Source organism: Acyrthosiphon pisum, chromosome A1, assembly GCF_005508785.2.
Source record: "Acyrthosiphon pisum isolate AL4f chromosome A1, pea_aphid_22Mar2018_4r6ur, whole genome shotgun sequence".
Lineage (NCBI taxonomy): Eukaryota > Metazoa > Arthropoda > Insecta > Hemiptera > Aphididae > Acyrthosiphon > Acyrthosiphon pisum.
In genome coordinates, this window is record NC_042494.1 from 38,645,076 (window position 1) to 38,655,252 (window position 10,177).

The window sequence follows — 10,177 nt, forward strand, 5'->3', positions numbered from 1 at the left end:
TAGAGTACTCATAACTCGCTTAAAAATTCAAATATAATAAAAAGCTCATGAGGTTGTCTAGATAATAATCTTACCTTTAGATTTTATAAGAGGTCAATTTACTCTAATTTTTAAGCTAACGGAGCTACACGTGTTCTGCTTACATATAATTTACTATGTTATGCACTTGTAAGACGGAGACAACACAGCGAGTATCACCTCATCTTAATTTGTATTTATTTTGAGCACGTCAGATTTTAAATAGAAAAAGTGATTCCTAAATAGCTTAGTCTAGAAACTTATTAATTCAACCATTTTTTTGAGGTTACAATCGAACTTCAAAATATATATTTAATTTACTACCGCGTTTAGTAATTTTTATAGTTGTGCAAACAAATAACATAGATTTAATTTTCCGCGACGCTATAACATGTGTGCGTGTGTGCAAGACTTAAGCGATAACGAATGTTAATTTACTACTCACGACATTGATCCAAATGTAAATGTCATATAAATTTCCTAAATATTACTCCTTAAAACATGCTACGCTCTACCCCCCTTAAAATGTATTTGTTTTAAATGTAAGATTTTATATAAAAGTCTGAAAGTTTTAAGTTGATTTAAATTTAATCGACCACCATGTGGCATTCTGGTTAAACGAACTGTTAAGTGTATTGTGACTTGTTATGCGGATAATTAACCTTTATGAAATGTGGCATTAGCATTATGTACATAAATTAATATAGAACTGATACATCATATTTATTATCTTATTACAATAAATAGTGTTGTCATTCTATGGTGCACAAAAATAAATAACCAACACATTTGACGTAGAACGGTACATTTCAATTTATTGATACCACGAAATTTACTAATAGACCGGTGTATATAAATTATATTCATATAATTATAATGCACATAGGCAGAAATTGTGAACAATATTATATCTGACATTTATTGTCCTTCGCTGATTCATAAAAATAAATTAATACAAATATATATATTATATTACGTAAGTACCTACATTTTGCACAACCCTATTAGAAATCATTGAACACAAAAATGTGTCCAAAGATGTCCATATGATGTGATATATTAATATTGTCAAAAATAATAATTAAGTACCTACCTACTTAGCGATGAATTACCAGTATTGTTTACAACCTTATAATCTTCTATAATTTATAAAGCTCATTTAAAAAAAATACATATATTTTTTTTTTATTAGTAAAATGCAAAATGTTTTAGTAAGTGTGTTAAAACTAATATTATTCTGAAACTGTAGGATAGAAAAATTTAAATTTATTCATTGCTTTTATACTATAATATTACACCGTTTAATTTGAAAGAAAGTTGATAACTAATTTGATTTTATCACAGCAAACAGCAAGGTACATTATTTTATCCTTGTTTATTTTTATATTTCACGTTTAGAGTTGATTTTTGTTAGGTAATTTTTTTTAAGCTATAGTATTGACTTTAAAGTTTAAAAAATAACAACTAACACTTTATTTTCAATAATTAGTGATAATTATTGTAAAAGTGAGTACCCAACTACTAAAAATTATTCTAAATTGTATATGAAAAATTAAAAACTGTTGACAAACTAATACTATGAAAATATAGATCATTTAATATTTTAATATACATCATCGTGGACATGGACTAATAATGGTTACTCTTAATGTTGTACTATCATCGAAGTAAATTTGTTTGATATTTTCAATTTTGATATATTATAATATAGCTGAAACATCCAGAATTCAAAGATATCATTCTTAAATTTATACCTTAGGCTATTATTTTTTTATTATTATTTAACTCGATACCAGCAACTATGGTATTAGCTATTGTGGGGATTATGGTCGGTTAAGTTGTTACGGTTGAAACGGTAGGCAAGCAACACGTACATGTGTGGTAAGGTTTTTGCTATTACGAACCCGGGCGGTCACTCATCTGGGAACTATAGTGTCAGCGGACGTTACTTACTATCAGTCACGTTGCGAATCTGATTGCAGCTCCAAGCTACCAAGCTATTATTATCTATATAGTATTTTATACTCTTCCACTGTCCACAACGTCCATATAATATATATATATAAATATTTTATCGGTTCCCAAATATTATTCCTAGGGAATGGAATTATATTATGTAAATGAATATTTTTTATAAATAATATAATATTTCATATTAATATGATGTTTAAAGTGTGCAAATAGTTAATAGTGTGCAAATAAGAAACTTTTATTAGAACAATTGAAAAATCTCAAAATATTATGCAAAATTAAATTTTATATCAGAGTATTATAATTATATATTAATAAAACGCATACAATTACAACTTGAAAAAATAAAAATATAAATTAAAAAATACATATTGTTGTTGATAAAAATCTTGGCTTAATGGTTTTTCAGATTTTAGAGTTATAGTCTTCAATGTCACGCGCTTTAACTTAATATGAACTAATTAAATCAGTTAATGTGTAGTCCGTAGTTGTAATACTTACATATTTGTATTTTAATTTCATATAAATTCGTTCCATAATTTATAATAATAATGTATACACAATTAAAATAAAGTACACTAAACAACGTATCTTATTAACAGACAATAGTTAATAGATTTTATATTTATTATTACAAAATGTCAGAATATTTTAACTTCGGTTGTACCTATTCATGTTTGGTTTGTAATCTAAACAAGGAACAATTCTATGCAAGCAACATACTATATTTCACACAAAAAATATTTATTATTTTACTTCATTATCTGCTAAGTTTTAACTAATAATCTAGTTAATAATTACAACTTAAGTAGAAACTTAACATTATTTTTCCGATTACTTATTAATAAATAACAAACGTTTAGACTTTAAAATAATACAGTCCATACCGGTTTCTTTATCTTTCCAAAACTTCTAAATTGTATTTAATAAAGTTTTTAATGAAATGTTTATCACAAAAATATCAAATATAATAAATTTTAATTTATGTTGATACAAAATAACTACACTTTATCAAGCAACTACTGGGGAAGCAACTTTTTTTTATCATTATATTATTTTCTATTACAATAAATTTGAAACGCCAATATATAAAACGACATTTTATCTTTGTCAACAATTAAACATTACCGAAAAAGAATGTCACCATAAAAACTATAACAAACATTAATTTTATCTAATTTTTTTAATTTAAAATTACTTTAAGTTATTGTAATACATTTTGCTTACATGCATAATATATACTACTATGCAGTATATATATTGATAGAATCGATAAAATCGCACAAAACTCTTTAAATACTATACCTTTTATTAATCCTTTATAATATAAGTCAATATTAATTTGATTTTATTAGTAAAAGTATTTTAAGCTATTTAAAAATATTAATTGATTTAGTTACCCAAAACCCAATTTTATATTTTACCAAGTGAATATGTAGGTTTTTAACTCACTGGTTCTAGGATAAAGTAAAAAATAAATAAATAAACCACCTCTGTGGCATTAAATTAAACTTGATGTAACTTTGAATATCAAACGAGATAAAACAAAATATGAATACATGTGAGAATTCAATAGTAAGTATGCCTTTAAATATATAGTATAGCTGCATAATGTATCGTCACTTTCTGTATCTTAATAACTCGTGAACTCTAAAACATTTCCTAATTACCTTGTCTGTCATTCGGAGGTTCATAACTTATTTTCACACTTTAGTGTGAAACAATGTTATCAGAGACAGAGCCACCATGGAACGATGAAATTGAAAGTGCCTCTCCCTACCCATCAATACTTGAAAACTTTGCATTTGGCACGCTCCCACTCGTAATTCAATATTATAATACTTCTAAAATTGGTATATTTAAAAAACTTTACATTATAACATCACAATTTTCTATATAAAAAATTAATAAAAATAAAATAAAATCAATGAATGTTGACGTGATAAATTTAAATGTTTGTATCAGAACAAACATGAAAGAGTAAACAGCTCAGAGAAATAATAATAGAATAAATAATATTTGTGTTTGACAAGAATTATTTCAGATTGAGAAAAAGATTGAAATAAAAAAAATCTACAATTGGTTTACGATGAAAACCTTTTATTATAGATTTAAAATTTCGTTATTTTTATAATTTAAAATGTAAAACAATAATTTAGAAATCTAAAAATCTAAAAATCTAAAAAAAAACCTAAAATTTTTATATAAATATTTTAATTAGCCCATCAAACTCAATACACTGTCCTAATACTATAGTTTTTAGTTAGATTTTAGTGTAGATTACATTTCTCAAAATATGTAATCATAAATATGAAATATATTATATTTGTTAACATTATCGCTACTAAAGACTGAATAACGAGATACTCGAATACTTCATGCACAATTTATTTAATATCTACAAGATAAAAAAAAAAATAGACCACATAATATTACTCATACAGACCTAGAGACGATTTGTCAAGATTTATTGTTTATTATATAAGCCGTTTATTAATTATATAGATAGAACTTTGCAATAGGTATAATAATATATTATATATATTATACAGGTATGAATAATCCTATAGGTAGCATGATATAATCTGCAATAATATTTTTAAATATTTGAAGTACAATTTATTTGCAACTTTGAAATAATATTTTTGGTATCTAAAAAATAATTACATTTTATAATACCTATAATCTACAAACCTATACTATTTTTTTTTTTCAAGTAATGGAAATTATTTTGAAATAAACTTTCCAATATTTGTTATTTTCAAATGAATGAATAAAAAATCTTTATTTTTATTATTGATGCCGTGGCTAGTCATATATGTAATTGTATTCGAGTTACTGCTGGATAGTTATTGTTTCCTATTTCATAATAAAAAAAATACGTATATGAAAATGTATAGTTTTTAATTTCTCTCCCCACCATCCCCCGCCAAACACTGATGGGTCTCCCTCCCAACTTAATTTATGTTGTTAAAATCTTTTCGTCTAAACATTGGATGCCACAACTAGGCCTAATTTTCTTTAAGCATTTACGTCATAATATTGTTTTCATTTTTAATGAGTGTTATTTTCAAACGGCGTCTTAGATAGGCAATTCGGCTACATTACTTTCGTGGATGCATAATATCATTCTTTTCTCGTACCGCATTAGAAACATAAATTTATTATGTTTGATAATTTAATATAAATTATATCTTTCTCGACTTTATTCAATTTTAGGGAACTGAAAGTTAAGTAATTATAACTTATAAGTACCCAGATTTTATTTTGTATAACTTTTTTAATTTTAATTATAATTTATAAATTGATAATATAAACCATTTTCCAGTGACCTTGGTTGTTATAATAGTATTATGGTTGCACTATTTTTGCAACCATTATTTGTCTGGAAAGTCTATTTTGTTTAAAAGACTTTTCAACTGGATACCTGATAAACACTTCACAGCACTGGCTTCACCACGTCGCTATAGCATAAAATAAAAACCGTACACCTGAAGTGAGGTACAATAAAATTTAAGTACGCAGGATCTATGATTTAATTAAATAACAATAATTTATAGACACATGATTATAATATAAAATACTGAACTATTTTAATTATAATTGCAGAAACGATGAAAAAATAATTTAGAACATGGATACCACAACGAACATTAGTATTATATGAAAAAAATTCCTCGATTAACCCATCAATTGGTTAAGCAAAATACTGTCCATAAAAAAATATTTTTTGTAAAAGGTATGTGACGATGAACTGTATTAAATTGATATCACACAATGTACAAACATAACTTTAATGGCGATATCCACTGTTTGCGAATAATAAAATAGTAATTACATATTAACCTAGGGAGTAAGTGGTAATTATACAGTAGTCAATAAGAGAATAATAGCAACCTCTAGGGTAGTAGTAAAAAGCTAGCTCTGAAGTTTAAGCTAAATAAAAAATAAATTGTATTAAAAACAAACAAATAAAACTGAATAAATGCAACTAAACAATAGGTAAGTATGAAAAAGGTTTGGTACCAAAAAAAAACAACAGATTATTAAAAATGTTGAGTCCAATTTTTGAGTTATTAACTTGATGAAAGTTCATATAACACTAAAAGTAACGAATCAACAACCTAATGGACTAGCATTATTATTTATTATTTAAATATCCAAATACTTGCTATGTTCAAAAGCTCAAAACAAAATAGGTTTACTAAAAAAATTCTAGTAACAAGACTTGGATGTATTTTCTTAAATATGACTAAGGCTAAGGACTTCTAAATTCTATTTGTTGATATTTTGTCTAGAAATGTCGCAGAACAATATGATATATAATATAAATATGTTTCATTACAAAAAAAAAGACTATAAGTACTTATTGTATTTAATGTTGTATTTCTTCTGTAATATTTTTCTAGTTTTTAAACAATCGGTACTATTGGGCTTCACCCATTTTATTCAATTGGATACATTATTATTCCTTAAAATTGTCAATATTTTGCATAAAACATATTTTCACAATGCATACTTCAGTATATTAGAAAAATTAGGCATTCAATATTTCGATATATCAAGGCTAGTGTCAAATTAATTTTGAAAATTGTCACTATAAATATAATCATTTCACTGTTCTCGTTATAATATGTGAATCGATATGACAAAACCGCTGATAACCCCGCGACCCTCAACAAGTGTATTACGTGTAACTCGTGTACAAAAACAACTTAAGTGGTCAGTGATAATTTTTCGAGTATTCATTCTCACTGGTGAAGTATTTTCGTTCAATGTATATAAGGAGGAAATACATTTATTGGTTTTTACTCAATAATTTTTTCTAAATACATTTATTTTTTTAATTGTATATAGGTAAATACTAATACTATCATATCTCATCCATAGTTTCTTAAATATTTTTATTTCAAATAATGAACATAAAATACATTTTTAGAACATAAATTATTTTAAGTGCACATTTCTTTTTATTTAAATTTTAAAAGCGGAAGTATAGATATATTTTGAGACTTGAAGCATATAGATCTTAGAAATCCTCTCAGCCCTAGTTATTCGAAACAAAAACCGATTGTTGCCATTTATTAATGAATATATTAATTCATTAAGTAATTAGGTACTTTAAAAATAACACGTAATATAAATCATTTTAAACTATTAAACAATTTTTTTTTTGCTTGCAACTTTGAACTCAGAGACTGAGCTATTTAGTATTTATTTATGTGATATAATGTACTACTACTTGATATAATGTATCATGCATAATACTCATATAATCATACGTTATACGTATAAAATACATTTGTTAAATTTTTTTTCCAATACGTCATATTAAACGCTATTAACGTAGTAAATGTTTTCAATTTCTTTGTGCGTAGCTGTTATCAAACTGATCGGAAATTGAATATAGATGTGTTGTGAAATTCCCATTATTTTTCAAGAAAATAGGTTTAAATATATAATCAAATATTTATATGGATGCAGTATTTTTCACTTTATAGAATAACATTTTACAAAATTTTCAGTAAATAAATATTGTTTAGTATTTTATAAATTTGTTTTTGAAAATGGAGTGGTTTGCTAACTATAGACAACACGGAAGCTTAAAAGTTATAATTATTATAAAGACACATTTTAGGATCAACGTTAACTTGGACTTGATGTTTACAGGCGCCACTTTCATGTTCAACTCTAAGTAAAGTATATCAAGGTACCTACGAGTATTCATCAACAAACATCTCAGTACAAGTTTTAACTTGTGCATTGTAAATCTTTTTGGTCAGTCTTAAGAGATCAGATGTACTACAGAAGAGCAAATCGCTTAACGAAGTAAGCCGTAGAAACAAAGACTCGCTTAGTCATTAAACAAAGCCGTTAAGAAGTGAAACCGGTCAACCTCTTGATGATACTTCATCACATGAAGAATACTTTCTAGTTCCTAATTTGTAATTGCAGTTTCGAATTAAATAAAAATCATGAAAATATTTAGATACTCCTAAAATACCACGAAATTCGTATTGTTACTGTCAGTTTAAATAAATATTTATAATTTATTCTTAATCTAATACATATAATACTATGTATTATTCTAAAAATAAGTAGGTACTTACTATATTTTCAGGATATTATATACTGCTCTTGGATAATTTATATTGTAAATCATCTAATGAACAGCTACCATATATATTAAATAGATGGGTTATTCATGATTTTTGAACACCGTATTTATACATATATTTACAGGACGTTCCACTAAGATTAATTAATTTATAAAATGGTAGAGTAATTGAATCTACTATACCTCTTTGAATTAATAAATGCTAGTGGGACATTCCCCGCATCTATATATTATAATATACTATAACATAATATGAACACAAATTAATACAAACAATATACCTATTAGTAGTAATAAAATACAATCACAATTTATAATAACCACTAACTGCAGCAGCCTTGGTGTACCTATTGAAAATAAGGAGCGAATTATATCTATTTATCGTACCTGCATACAACTGACCATCGAGGACCCATCTTTCCTCATTTGGTTTATAATTTATTAATATTATTAGATACTATTATAAGCTTTGTTAATGCTACTATTATTATATTATTTCAATGTAGTTTTCTACTATTTTTTTTTATTATTGGTAATATTTACAAATTTGGTAAATTTTAGTTTGTCTGTTAAGCTCTAACATATTTTGAATTGGGTTCATCAACTCATATATTATATTACATAAATAAATAAATTATTGCTGAAACCACTATACTGCAGGTTTAGTGAAATACATCTCACACTGTAATTAAATACTAATATTATTTGATATAGTGCCAGTATATATATTATCCCAAGGTTATTGCTAGGTATCTATCTATTGTTTTTTGTATTATTTTTAGAAAAAAACACTCTTATATAATATTATATAGTGCATCGTTTCTAAGAAAAATCAAATTTCTTTGAGGTAATAATAATAAATATACCTACGCAATATTTTAATACTTTTAATCAAAATTGTATGCTGTATAGCACTAATAATAATATAAGTCATTACATGGCATACCGTTGCAACATCGATTTTTAAATAATTAGAATTTTTACAAAAAGGTATTATACAGTGATTCGCATCGTGTATAATTGTATTTTAAATTATATTAAATTTCGTGATTATTAAAATATAACTAAAATTTTCCAAATAAACGTTTCACTACTTTTTTTCAAATTTAATATTAATACATCCATATAATTCACGAGTACAATAAATATTAATAAGTAATCAAACAAACCAGCCATAATAATAATAAATATTAAAAATATTCATAATGGAAATGGTATATTATGTGAGAGAAAAGCAAATTGTATTATCTATTGTATAAATGCTATCAGTTAATTGTGAACGAAAACAATATTGGACGTATATCAATAATCTTCAGACTAAGTTACAGTGCGCGGAATAGGTAAAATATGACAACAGGTGGTCGGTGATGAGAGCACATAATTCGCGCTAGTAATAATTTAATTTCATAGCTTTACTGATCATCTGCTCAATGATAAGTCACATAATATGTGACTCTGTTCAATGTATATAAAACGACATTCTTCTCAAAAACGCGAGTTTTAAATCGTTCAAGGAGCCGCTTTTTCGAGCATGCTGTAAAGTCACTGCACTAGTGATATCCATTGTCTCCTAATATTATCCACGTTACTATTGAATCACATCTTAACCAACGACTGAATATTATATTTAGTCATACATTTATAATTAATTTCTAAGAAATCAGTGTTTAAAGGCATGCGTGTTATCGCTATTGGCCCAATTGCTGTGTTGAGAATTTCAGATCACTGAAGAGTGCATTAACGATTTTCAAAAATAAACACCCCATTATAATATATAATGGAATTTGCAATTATTTTATCAAATAGTTCATATTGACATAAAAGTTACAACACTTGTCACTGTATAAAATAAACCATTGTGTTTAATGCAGGGACTGGAACCGGAACCGAAAGAACCGGTTCTTAGAGAAAATCTAAGAACCAGAACCGGAACCCTATTTTTTACAATGCTTAGAACCGGAATTAGAACCGGAACCCTATTTTAATGATATAAGTTTCCGGTTCTTTAGTTCTTATTGGTTCTAATAAAAAGTCCTGTATTTCAAATAATTGAATATTTTATTAAAATGG

General features: G+C 25.8%; 1 protein-coding gene across 1 annotated transcript in view; it reads right to left on the bottom strand.

Annotated features, from left to right (window-relative positions):
* Nucleotides 1–10,177, bottom strand: part of LOC100575640 (frequenin-1) — a 201,270-nt gene that overhangs the window by 176,831 nt on the left and 14,262 nt on the right. The window lies entirely within an intron of this gene.